We start from the raw sequence: 14,502 nt of genomic DNA, 5'->3' as shown, positions 1-14,502 counted from the left end.
CAGGGAGATACTGGCAAGAACAGCTGGGGAGCAGACAGGGAGGTACTAGCAGGTTGGAGCGTAGGCTGGATAGGGTCCAGTACAGACTGGGAGACAGGAATAGAGCCGCAGATGTGGTAGACAAGCAGGGCAAAGCGAAACGGCCGGAGCAGAGGACAAGGCAGAGCAGAGAGGTACCGCCGGTGCGGTGAGCAAGCAGAGCAGAGGGAATCCGCTGACGCGGTAAGCAAGCAGAGTGGAGCGAAACCGCAGGTGCGGTGGACAAGGCAGAGCAGAGAGGAACCGCCGGAGCGGTGGGCAAGACAGAGCAGAGGGAAACCGCTGACACGGTGAGCAAGCAGAGCGGAGCGAGACCGCAGGTGCGGTGGACAAGGCAGAGCAGAGAGGAACCGCCGGAGCGGTGGGCAAGACAGAGCAGAGGGAAACCGCTGACACGGTGAGCAAGCAGAGCGGAGCGAAACCGCAGGTGCGGTGGACAAGGCAGAGCAGGACGGGGCTGAAGATGCAGGCATAGAGGACAGGGCTCTGTTCACATGGAACAGACTGGAAAATGCAGGAAGATGGCTAGAACACAGGAAGTAGATATGGAGGAAGGGAAAAGGGACAAGCAGAACCAGATACACACAAGGTACTTACTATGAAGTAGCGAGTGGACACAAAACTCACAAACAGAAGTACAGAGACAACGAGTTGGAGTTAGGTGCAGGTTCAGATACTGCAGGAATAGGGAAGATACGGACATAGAGACAAACAGGTAGCAGGCTAGGATACAGTTCAGATAGGAACTGCTACTACAACGAGATACAAGAACGAGCCTGGGTATACAGCCCCCAGAGTGGCAGAAACAGACTAGAAGTCAGAGATAACAGGCCTGGGTATACAGCCCCCAGAGTGGCGGAAGAGACTAGAAGTCAGAGATAACAGACCTGGGTATGCAGCCCCCAGAGTGGCGGAAACAGACTAGAAGTCAGAGATAACAGGCCTGGGTATGCAGCCCACAGGGTGGCAGAACCTGACAAGATAACAGGCCTGGGTATGCAGCCCCCAGGGTGGCAGAAACAGACAAGATACAGGAAAAGACCTGGCAACTCAGAGGCAAGGAGCACACTGATAGTTAGAGTTGCTCAGGCACCTCCTTCTGGGTGGAGGGGGTTTAAATATCCAGTGACTCATAGCAATAGGCTGGGGACGCATTAGGAGTGCGCCCACCGCAGCTATAAGAATCAGGAAGAAACCGGGCCGCCGCCCTAAGCAATCAGACAAGAGACATGCACACAGCATGAACTGGAGCAAGGTTTGCAGGCTGGACTGGCAGGTAAGATTGCGGTTTTGCATAGTGGAAAGTGGTGCACTATGCAAGCACGCCGCCAGGGATGTTACAGTACCCCCCCCTTTATGCCCCCTCTTCTTCAAGCCTGCAAGTGTCTTCTGCAGAGAATTTGGAGGCCAATCCTTATCTTCAAGAGGATTACCTCTTCTGTCCATTAGAGGAAATGAAACTGGTCTCATCATCTTGGTGACTAGGATGCTTCCTCCCATCAAGCCATCTTCAGATGAAGTGGGTGAAGTACCAGGAACAGCACACAGAAAAGTCTCTCTCCATTTGTTATCAGGTAGCACCCTGGTGGATTCAGGAGACAACTGGAGGTCCTCCGCCTGGTTGGAGGGGTGCAGAGACTCGGGGGTAATCACTGCTTCGAAGTACACTTTGCCAAGCTTACTGGATGAAGTGGGAGGCGTACCAAGTACCAGGTGTAGGAAAGTCTCTCTCCGTTTGTTATCAGGTAGCACCCCGGAGGATTCAGGAGACAACAGGAGGTCCTCGACCTGGTTGGAGGGGTGCAGAGACTCGGGGGTAAACACCGCCTTGATGGACGTACAGTGGTGGCCAAAAGTATTGGCACCCCTGCAATTCTGTCAGATAATACTCAGTTTCTTCCTGAAAATGATTGTTATCACAAATTCTTTGGCATTATTATCTTCATTTAATTTGCTTGCAAGGAAAAAACACAAAAGAGAATGAAGCAAAAATCAAATCATTGATCATTTCACACAAAACTCCAAAAATGGGCCAGACAAAAGTATTGGCACCCTCAGCCTAATACTTGGCTGCACAACCTTTAGCCAAAATAACTGCGAACAACCGCTTCCGGTAACCATCAATGAGTTTCTTACAATGCTCTGCTGGAATTGTAGACCATTCTTCTTTGGCAAACTGCTCCAGGTCCCTGATATTTGAAGGGTGCCTTCTCCAAACTGCCATTTTGAGATCTCTCCACAGGTGTTCTATGGGATTCAGGTCTGGACTCATTGCTGGCCACCTTAGAAGTCTCCAGTGCTTTCTCTCAAACCATTTTATAGTGCTTTTGGAAGGTTGTTGTGGGTCATTGTCCTGCTGGAAGACCCATGACCTCTGAAGGAGACCCAGCTTTCTCACACTGGGCCCTACATTATGCTGCAAAATTTGTTGGTAGTCTTCAGACTTCATAATGCCATGCACATGGTCAAGCAGTCCAGTGCCAGAGGCAGCAAAGCAACCCCAAAACATCAGGAAACCTCCGCCATGTTTGACTGTAGGGACCATGTTCTTTTCTTTGAATGCCACTTTTTTTTCCTGTACACTCTATGTTGATGCTTTTTGCCAAAAAGCTCTACTTTTGTCTCATCTGACCCGAGAACATTCTTCCAAAACGTTTTAGGCTTTCTCAGGTAAGTTTTGGCAAACTCCAGCCTGGCTTTTTATGTCTCGGGGTAAGAAGTGGGGTCTTCCTGGGTATCCTACCATACAATCCCTTTTCATTCAGATGCCGACGGATAGTACGGGTTGACACTGTTGTTCCTCTTCGACTGCAGGGCAGCTTGAACTTGTTTGGATGTTAGTCAAGGTTCTTTATCCACCATCCGCACAATCTTGCGTTGAAATCTCTCGTCAATTTTTCTTTTCCGTCCACATCTATGGAGGTTAGCCACAGTGCCATGGGCTTTAAACTTCTTGATGACACTGCGCACGGAAGACACAGGAACATTCAGGTCTTTGGAGATGGACTTGTAGCCTTGAGATTGCTCATGCTTCCTCACAATTTGGTTTCTCAAGTCCTCAGACAGTTCTTTGGTCTTCTTTCTTTTCTCCATGCTCAATGTGGTAAACACAAGGACACAGGACAGAGGTTGAGCCAACTTTAATCCATGTTAACTGGCTGCAAGTGAGATTTAGTTATTGCCAACACCTGTTAGGTGCCACAGGTAAGTTACAGCTGCTGTTAATTACACGAATTAGAGAAGCATCACATGATATTTCAAACAGTGCCAATACTTTTGTCCACCCCCTTTTTTAGGTTTGGTGTTGAATTATATCCAATTTGGCTTTAGGACAATTCTTTTTGTGTTTTTTCATTGAAGACAAATTAAATGAAGATAATAATACCAAAGAATTTGTGATTGCAATCAGTTTCAGGAAGAAACTGAGTATTATCTGACAGAATTGCAGGGTAGCCAATACTTTTGGCCACCACTGTATGACCAGATTTATTAGAGACGGAGGGTCCTTGCTTTAGGACCATCTTCAGACTGGTTTCAGAGATGACATGTTTGTAAGGCGGGATAGGACCTGAAGCCAGATCATTGGTACAATCGTCGAGACTGTGTGGGGACATCGCCTCTGCTTCTCTTCCTTCGGAGACTTCAGCGCACAGCGAGTCAGCGACTAGCAGATCTGGTGAAGAAGAAGAAGAAACTGCTGACTGTCCTGAAGATATGGGGACTGGACACCCCTTGTACCTTAGCAGTCCCCCGGGGTACACCATGCAGGATCTCCAGACCTGAGTGGGCACTAGATATCTCGGCTCTGGACGACCTGTGGGTAAGCCAGTCAGCACCAGGAATGTGAACTTCTTCATATGTAATGCTCCAATCTGGAGCTTAATTTGTACAGACATATTTTGACTGTTTCTGAGTAGGGCTCATCCTTCTGCTGACAATGCCCAAACCAGCTTCTGGAGTTATCGGATTGGAATCAGACACCGACTCTTCAAGGCTTTAAGCCCGAAACTTCCGGTTAATCCGAGGCCTTCACTTGCCACGCAGACAGTCATGGTTATCTGTGGAGAGGAAACACTAACGCCAAGGGCAGCCTCTCCTACAGGCCTAATGTCTTGGGATTCTTCAACCTTCGCTGGACAAAGACCATCAGGGGGTCCCAAACCACCACAGCGGGACCGCAATCCGATTTTGTGACTGAGTTATGGCTTCTGCTTTGCCTGACGAACATAGTCATCCTTCATGGATTCTGTGCGGAAAGCTGCCTCTACAGGCTGGGGAACAGGAGGTCTTTGGGAGGACAGAACCTGGTGTGACAGTTTACCTCTACGCCTTGCATGTCTGGACTGCCTCTTGAGGTTGGGAAGAGAAGTATTCTGTGGAGCATAGTCATCCTGTGTGGATTCTGGGTGGGCAGCAGTCTCTTCGGGCTGGAGGACTGGTAGGCTGCCTACACACATTACCCATCGGGGCTGCTCCGGGATATTGGGAAGGAAAGCTTTAGCAGAGGCTTCAGGATTAGGGTCTTCGAAGACCATTAGAAAGGCCACCAGGAAGGCCTGCAGGTCAAAGACGATAGGATCCCATGCTTCCCATAGGGGGGTAATCCATTTCAAGGCGTCACCCGCTAGGTAGGACATGATAAATGCCACTTTAACCCGATCGGTAGGAAAATAATGAGCATAGAATTTGAAATGCAGCATGCATTGCTCCACAAATGCACGGCTTCGTTTTGGATCCTCATAGTACCGTGATGGATCCGCAGGAACGAGTGCTGATAGATCCATTTGGGCTGGTGCGTAAATCGCCTGGGCCATAGCTTGAGAAAAAAAATTTTCTTGGTGCACGTATTCACCAGACAAGGATTCAAAATGTTTCTGAGAGCGAAAGACCGTGGGGCTCAATGGGAACCATGGCCTGAGCAAACTGTTACGCTCGCGCCCGGACTGACAGGCGTAAGCATGATTAGTGATCCCACTGTACCATGAGGAGTGCCTGGAGGGGCGTAACTAAGGGTCAACCCGATCCGACCAAGGTCGCACGGTGGCTCAGTCGACTCCATGAACCAAGGAGGAACCGAGCAGAGGGACCAGGTGCTACTCCAGGTCAGACCCCGGTCACAGCTGTTGGCCCACACCGGGGAATGCAGGAAAAGGCAGATTAGACTGGCATACAGACAGGTGGGTATTGGCAGGCACGGCTGGTATGCAGACAGGTGGATACTGGTAAGCACGGCTGGTATGCAGACAGGTGGGTACTGGCAAGCATGGCTGGTATGCAGACAGGTGGGCACTGGCAAGCATGCCTGGTATGCAGACAGGTGGGTACTGACAAGCACGGCTGGTATGCAGACAGGTGGGTACTGGCAAGCACGGCTGGAGTGCAGACATGGAGATACTAGCAAGCACGGCTGGGGAGCAGACAGGGAGGTACTAGCAGGTTGGAGCGTAGGCTGGATAGGGTCCAGTACAGACTGGGAAACAGGAATAGAGCCGTAGATGCGGCAGACAAGCAGAGTAAAGCGAAACCACCAGAGCGGAGGACAAGGCAGAGCAGAGAGGAACCGCCTGTGCGGTGAGCAAGCAGAGCAGAGGGAAACCGCTGACACGGTGAGCAAGCAGAGCAGAGCGAAACCGCTGGTGCGGTGGACAAGGCAGAGCAGAGAGGAACTGCCGGAGCGGTGGGCAAGACAGAGCAGAGGGAAACCGCTGACGCGGTGAGCAAGCAGAGCGGTGCAAAACCGCAGGTGCGGTGGACAAGGCAGAGCAGAGAGGAACCGCCGGAGCAGTGGGCAAGACAGAGCAGAGGGAAACCGCTGACGCGGTGAGCAAGCAGAGCAGAGCGAAACCGCAGGTGCGGTGGACAAGGCAGAACAGAGAGGAACCACCGGAGCGGTGGGCAAGACAGAGCAGAGGGAAACCGCTGATGCGGTGAGCAAGCAGAGCGGAGCGAAATCGCAGGTGCGGTGGACAAGGCAGAGCAGGACGGGGCTGAAGGTGCAGGCATAGAGGACAGGGCTCTGTTCACATGGAACAGACTGGAAAATGCAGGAAGATGGCTAGAACACAGGAAGTAGATACGGAGGAAGGGAAAAGGGACAGGGCTCTGTTCACATGGAAGTACAGAGACAATGAGTTGGAGTTAGGTGCAGGTTCAGATACTGCAGGAATAGGGAAGGTACGGACATAGAGACAAACAGGTAACAGGCTAGGATACAGTTCAGACAGGAACTGCTACTGCAACAAGATACAAGAACGAGCCTGGGTATGCAGCCCACAGAGTGGCGGAAACAGACTAGAAGTCAGAGATAACAGACCTGGATATGCAGCCCCCAGGGTGGCAGAAACAGACAAGATAACAGGCCTGGGTATGCAGCCCCCAGGGTGGCAGAAACAGACAAGATACAGGACAAGACCTGGCAACTCAGAGGTAAGGAGCACACTGATAGTTAGTGTTGCTCAGGCACCTCCTTCTGGGTGGAGGGGGTTTAAATATCCAGTGACTCACAGCAATAGGCTGGGGACGCATTAGGAGTGCACCCACAGCAGCTATAAGGATCATGAAGTAACCGGGCCTCCGCCCTAAGCAATCAGACAAGAGACATGCACACAGCATGAACTGGAGCAAGGTTTGGAGGCTGGACTGACAGGTAAGATTGCGGTCTTGCATAGTGGGAGGTGGTGCACTATGCAAGCACGCCGCCAGGGATGTTATATCCACCTGTTTCAACAACCAATCACACAGACTTTGAGATAAAGAGTCTGGAGTTGAATCCAACCAGGTCGACAACCTATTATAATGTGAAAGTGTTGAGAGAAAAGAAAGGAGACTTTGGGAAAATCAGTGTTTTTATTGTGGCAAGACTGACCACTTTCTCGCCAGTTGTCCTCTACTACGTAAAACAGTGGTAGTGGATTCCAACTTTTCAGTCGAAGAATCAATCTTGTCTGAACCAGCGCCTCCAGTGAATGCTGTCATACATTAAATTTCTTCTCTTGCTCCTAACATTAAAAATGAAAACAAGGACTCTCATTGCTTCATTTCTATCAAGTTTCAAGTTGATTCTCAATGGATTTCTACATCTACCATGGTTGATTCAGGAGCAAACAGAAAATTTTATGGACATCTATTTTGCAAAGGAACATGGATAAATAATTCAAAACAGACTTTCATCTATTTTCATGGAAACTGTTGACAGATCTCCACTAAATTCGGGACCAGTGGATTAAGAGACTGAACCCCTAGAGATAGTTATGGAACCTAATCACCATGAGTTTTTATCCTTGCTACTAATCTCATCTCCATATTTTCCAATAATCCTGGGGTTGCCATGGCTACAGACTCAAAATCTCACAATCAATTGGGGAACCAAAGAAGTGTCTTTTCCTTCTGTTGTTCACTCCCCACAGGCTTCGCTAAATGAAGAAGTTGTAAAGGATCTTGAACAATCTTCTAATCTACCATTTATATTTAAGGAATTTGATGATGTAGGTGACAAGCAAAATGCTGACAAACTCCCTCATCGGCCGTATGATTGTCCAATTGATCCCTTACCTGGAGCAGCAATACACTTTAGAAGCATTAACGCACTGGCTGAGCAGGAATTAAAAAAACACTCAAGGAATAAATTGATGAAAATGTAGCTAAAGGGTTTTTTCGTCCATGTTCATCACCAGCAGGTTCACCTATATTTTTTGTCAAAAAGAAAGATTCCATATATTCAGAATCCAACATCATGGTAAAGGGCAATTGCAGAACAGAACAGCAGCCTCAAGTGGTAAGGAGTGAAACTGCAGCACAATTATTAAAGTGAACAATAACAGCCACTAGTGGTCAAACTGTAGAAGGCAACAGAAATCATGACATGAGCAGAGCTAAGCAATGCAGGAGGGCAGCAGCCGGGAACAGAACACCTGGCAGCTACAAAGGTGAGAGAGCAAGTTATTACAGCCACAGCCAGAGGTAGTCTATCATGTATATCATCTCTTCAAGAAAGAACGGTCCAGAAGTGGCTGCAGGAATATCCAAAATCAATGACCCACAGCAAGATATAACTCGTAATCTACCATTTTATCGGATAATGGAAAAGACAACTGCAAGGTGCCCAAGCAAGGTAGTCGTAGGCGAGCTGTCGGTTGTACTCGCTTTGGCACCCTACAGACAGGGTGCGTCCCCATCCTGGTGTGCTGCTGTGTATGTGGTGTTTCCCACTTACTTCCGGCCCGCAGGTCTATTCTGACTCCAGGAATTCCTCTTCTGGAAATAGGGCAGAAATCAATCCAGGGGACATGGAATTCAAAAAAACAACCAAACCTTTACTTGGTGACTGGTAGTATTTACAGTAGTTACAGGCAGATGTAAAGGATAAGGCCCAACGGGTTTTCATCTTTCCCACAGGTACCGGATACAAATTCAGCCCTGGTTTCCGATCTAGGTAGAGCATCCCTCTTGCTAATTTCTCTATCCCTAGGGATTCTTCTCCACCATTGGCAATACATTTAGATTCCATCTCACTCCACCTCTGAGAGTTTGAGTCCAATATCTTCTGCAGCTTCGCAGACAGAATGTGTCTCCCAGGCCCTGGCATCTATCTCGAGGTTCCCCGGTCAGCAAAGAGGACTCGGTTGGAGGGATTCTCTGGCAATCCCCTGCCCAGGATTCTAGGCCCATGTTGTCACTAGCAGCCCTGAACTCAAGCCTGCTGCTTGTCACCTCTCTCTCTCTCAACTCACTACTGCCACCCTCTACTGGGCCAGCCATTACAGTTAACCATAACTAGGCTAAACTGCAGCCCCAGAAGGTTCTACCTACAGAATAACACATTTAACCCCTTAGAGTGTCAGGGAAAAGATCATCGCCTCCACCACTCCTACACAACCACAGCATTTTCCTTAGCTGATCCTAGACCACATAGTGACTTTACTTATGATAAACTGGGATTACTTGGAAATAAGATATGATTCTGAAGACAAATTCTTTCATTTTGAAATGTCCATCAATCCTTTCTGATTTGGAAATTCTTATCCTAAGGGCAGGATCGCACAATTGTTTTCTCTCCATCCAAGAAAAACGGGCCAATTATTCTGATCAGACTCTGATTGGATTTTGATCAGAGAGGCAAAAAATGTTCTCAGAAGTGGGGAGAAAAAAAAGTTTTGCCCCCTCTTTATTCTGTTAGTCCGTGAAAACTGGACTGCACTTGGATGTCTTCTGGATACGGTCCAATGATTTTCATGGACCCATTTACTTGCATTGCCGATTTTGACACTAGGATCACAATCGAACATGTCTCTCATCCTTTTCCTCTGACCACTCAATCCATGGAAAAAATCAGACATGTGCACAGCCCCATAGAATATCACGGGTACGAGTGCTCTCTGTGAAAACCATGTAGAGCACTCATCAAACGTAACATTTAGCCTATATGAAACCAACCTCTTCATTTGAACACTTTAAATATGAAACCCTAAAAATATTGCCAAGTTGATATGTGGGTCAATAGACTAATGAATTGGATCTTGTAAAAAAAAACTTGCCTTGTAATGTACCAAAAAGAACATGCACTATTGAGGCATATAAGGGCAATAGAAATATAGCATCCCTTAACAAATAAGTCATCAAGACGTAATAACTAGTTTTGAGCGAGCATGCTCGACACTGCTCGGTACTCGCCTGAGCATCTCACTACTCGGGATGTTCGGCGAGCACCGAGCATTTCCGGGTTACTCGGCCGGGAGCTCGGGTCTCCGCCCTGCCTGTTTGGCGCTCTTTACAGAGCCAATGAACATGCCGGGATTGCCAGCCAGTCACTGTAATGCCGCAGCCATGTTGTTTGTGGGCATTACAGTGATTGGCTGGCCGCACAGCGTCACCTCGAGTATTTAAAACCGGGCGCCGTCATCTTGGACACAGTCACTCCGGATCAGACAGTGCAGGGTCAGTGCTGCAGAGCTAGGGAGAGATTTATACTGTGAAATAGTTAGTGTAGGGTCTGTAAAGGCTGCCAGATCAAATAAACAGTCCTTCTCAGGACTAATATCCATCCCAGATATCAGGCAGGCAGACTGTATAGGAGACGCAGTGGTTATACCAGCAAACGCTGCATTACAGTCCTGTGTGCTCCTGCTGGTCAAATTGCTAGACTTATCCCCCGGTCTCAGGGGCCAGGAAAAATCCTTTTTTTTTTCATCTAAATCCTGTATTTTTTTTTTCCTCAGTCAGACTGTACAAATACCCGTCTTATTAACCTTTTGGTATTTCCGCCCACCCCAAAAAAAAAATTTAGTGTGTCTGTGACTGTTCAGACACCAATATATCTGTTTAAAAGAGTCTGGTGTAGGCCAGATAACTAGAACTGTGGTTTTGCAGTTCCACAGTTCAAATCTCTGTATTATCCACCTTTTTGCCTTTTTTACATAAAAAATAAAAAAATTGATTGGCTCGCTCAGTGTTCAGACACAAATATATCTGTTTAAAAGATTCTGTTGTAGGCCAGAGAAATAGAACTGTGGTTTTCCTCTTCCACGGTTCTAATCTCTTTTTTATTACCCTTTTTCCATTGATAGTGCGAGTGTAAGCTATTTTACTTCATTTACAATGGGCAAGGCGTGTGGCAAGGGACGTGGAACTGGACATTCTGGTGATGGTGCGTGTAGAGGACAGGGCCGTGGCCAAGGTGAAATGTGTCACAATTAACAGCCACATCTTCTCGCTCCCACTTCTTGACCGAATTACTAGGGAAGCACATTACAACACCAGTATTGCAAACTGATCAGTGTGAACAGGTTATTAATTGGATAGCAGATAATACTTCCAGTTACCTGGGCACCACCACCTCCGGTCTGTCTTCCACACGGTCAAGTTTTAGTAGCTGTGAGACTCGACCGCATACTCCTCCTCACCCTGATGCTCCTTCCTCCCACCATGCCGAGTGTCGTCAGGCAGAAACTGATCCCACACTTGGACACTCTGAAGAGCTGTTCACTGGTCCATTTCCATATTTGTGCCCCTCGCCAGCTCCGCTTGAAGTGGTGGAAAAGGAGATCCCTTGTAGCGATGCCCAAAAATTTGAACAGCCACGGCCAGAGGAAGTCGACGCTGGCAATTTGTCACAAGAGGTGGATGATGATGAGACACAATTGCCACGAAGTGAGGAGGAGGATCATGGTGCGCAAGTGGAAGAGGAGGAGGTGGTGGATGATCTAGTAACTGACCCAACGTGGCAGGAGGACACGCAGAGCGAGGCCAGCAGCACACAGGGGGAGGGAGGCAGAGTACCCCAACAGGCAGGAAGAAGCAGTGTGGTGGCCGCACACAGAAGGCGGGCAACGGTTCCCCGTAACACCAACACGAGGGACGTTGCCAGTACAACCGGTAGGTCTTCCAGAGTCTGGAATTTTTTTAAAGACTCTGCTGATAACTCCAAAAAGGCAATTTGTACCACCTGCCACTCCAGCATCAGCAGGGGTGACAAAACTACCAGCCTGACCACCACCAGAATGATCAGGCACATGGCAGCAAAGAACCCGACTTTGTGTGGCGAACCCCAGGGTCCACGACCAGTGTCAGCGGGTGTCACCACTGCTTCTTCCACTGTTGAGCGTGTAATAGAACCCCCTGTTGTGCATGCAAGGCAATCCCCTGTCCATACTGCATGCAAAGATGCCCCCTCCTCTCAGTCTTCACTTGTTATGGCAGTTTCTCAAGAAACAGCATCAACGTCCATGTCCACGTCCCACCGCAGCGTTCAGTTGTCCATATCCCAGAACTTTGAACGAAAGTGCAAATTCGCAGCCAACGCCCCACAGGCCACAGTCCTAAATTCGCACATTTCACGACTGCTTGCGTTGGAAATGTTGCCTTTTAGGCTGGTGGAGACGGAATCCTTCCGCAACCTTATGGCGGTAGCAGTCCCTCGGTACTCGGTCCCCAGCCGAAACTATTTTGCCCGGTGTGCCATCCCCGCACTACACAAGCACGTGTCCCAAAACATCTGCCGTGCCCTCAACAACACAGTTACTGGGAGAGTCCACCTGACAACGGACACGTGGACAAGTGCTTGTGGCCAGGGACGGTACATCTCCCTGACGGCACACTGGGTAAACATAGTGGAAGACGGGACCCAGTCGGACCTTGGGACGGAACACATCCTCCCCACACCGAGGATTGCGGGCCCTATATCAGTCAGAGTTTCCCCCACAGTGTACAGCTCCTGCACATCCTCCTCCTCCTCATGTTCAGCCTCCATCTCAGATATCACCACATCAGTTATAAGCTGGAAGCACTGCAGTACTGCCTCAGCCAAGCGGCAACAGGCTGTGCTGAAACTCATAAGCTTAGGTGATAAACCTCACACTGCTTGTGAGTTGTGGACAGCTGTCAAAGAGCAGGCAGATCTGTGGCTGAGACCGCTGAACCTACATCCAGGCATGGTCGTGTGCGACAATGGTCGTAACCTGGTGGCGGCTCTGAGGCGAGGTGAGATCACACACGTTCCATGCCTGGCTCATGTGCTTAACCTCGTGGTTCAGCGGTTTCTTAAATCGTACCCCGAGTTGCCAGATCTGCTCATCAAAGTACGCCGCCTGTCAGCTCATTTTCGGAAGGCAGCTACAGCTTCCGCCGCCCTTGCTGTGTTGCAGCAGGGTTTGCAGCTTTCGGCACACCGACTGGTGTGTGATGTCCCCACACGTTGGAACTCTAACCTCCACATGTTGCAAAGGATTTGTGAGCAGAAGAGAGTGTAGCACCCCGAGGGCTCGGCTGCTACAGGGGTATTGCACCTCAAACCAGAGGTGTGATATTCCACTCCCGGGTAAGGATGGAGTGTGGACCAGGACTCAGTAGCTGCATGCACCACACACACCCCATTTCCGAGGGACAGCTCAACGGTGCTCCCACAAGATAGAAGTGCAGGCACGACAGCATCTGTCCCTGACTGGAGTAGGGAGGGGAAAGTACACCCAGTGGTGTAGGAGCAGATAGGGGTGGGTCTCTGGGCATAGGCAGGAGCCCATTGGTTGCTAGTCACCTGGGCTCGGGTGTTAGAAGGAGGTATATAAGGTGGGCACCATCTTAGGACAGAAGTCAGTTCAGTCAGGAGGAGCTCAGCCAGAGAGGGCTGACAGGGAGCTGTGGCTCAGTCTGGGCCCAGCTCCTGAGGCAGGCCTAGAGTGGAAGCCAGAAACAGCAGAGAGAGAGAGAGGAGAAGGAACAGAAAGTACAGTAAGAAAGGAAGCAAGGAACACAGAGAAAGGCCCAGAGACACGAAGACAGAAGGAACCCCATATGCCCAGGAGATACAGGGTGAAGGGTTGGCAGAACAGGGTACCAGAACCCAAATTGGTGGAGGCAACAGATTCCTCAGCCAAAACCGGAGGTTGTGACCACATCTTGGTGCGACCCCTCACTACATCCACCAGGAAGGCATACCATATAGGGTCAGGGACGCAGAGATCAGCGTGCCCAGAGAAGGCCCGAGAGAGCTGGACAAAGGTGGGTCACTGGTGGGGACGGCCAGAGAAAGGAAAGGAAGGGAGCCCTGTGCCACGCTCTGGAATTGCCTGGGAGTTGGTCGAGTCCCTTGCCTGGTGAACGCAGCACGGCTCAGGCGGTCCCTCATGTGCACAAGTGACCAGAATAACAACCGTGAGTAAAGCTTTGGAAACTGCAATTACAAGTCTCTGTGTTTCATCGCCGCACCAGCACCATCAGTACTGGGACACTCACACCATCACTCCCATCATCCACATTAGCTGCCCTGAGGCAATACTTCTCCCGTGGGGAGTTATCCCATACTCGGCTGCGCAAACAACATCAGCCTCAGCGGTCGGCAGCGCAGCGGCGGTCTCCACTGACCGCAATCCACGGGTGGCGTAGTCGGACAATTACAATACCAATAGACTGCCACTGGTTTGACCGCCCTGGGCACGGACCGGGTCACCGCCACGGAGGACTACAACCCCCAGCGATCCGGCTCCGGGTATCCCCCTGCACAGCACAGGCCCAGGGGGCGCGTCAAGAGCAGTTGTGGAGTACCAGCTGCAACAAGACCTTCGATATTCAAGTCAGACTCCACACATAAGACCTCAGGAGTGGACCTGGATGTCTGACATATGTACCATCCTGAGAAACTTTGAGGAGTCCACCAAGATGGTGAGTGGCGATGATGCCATCATTAGCGTCAGTATCACACTTGTCTGTCTTTTGCAACGCTCTCTGCAGAGAATTAAAGAGGAGGCATTGCAGCCAGAGTATGATGAGATGGATCAAGAAGCCGTAATGGGCGATTACACACAGCCCAGCCTCATCTCATCCCAATGTGCATTGGGGGACAATGAGGGAGAGGAGGAGGAGGAGGAAGAACAGGAGCTGGTATCATGCGCTGTAGACGGTAGTACCTGTGCAACTGTCATACAGTCTGTTCAGCGTGGGTGGCCTGAGGACAGGGGGGAGGAGGAGAGCATG

This window comes from Phyllobates terribilis, unplaced genomic scaffold (genome assembly GCF_046119375.1).
Source record: "Phyllobates terribilis strain yellow unplaced genomic scaffold, ASM4611937v1 Scaffold_4__5_contigs__length_816908805, whole genome shotgun sequence".
Lineage (NCBI taxonomy): Eukaryota > Metazoa > Chordata > Amphibia > Anura > Dendrobatidae > Phyllobates > Phyllobates terribilis.
Note: the sequence above shows the minus strand (reverse complement) of the source record.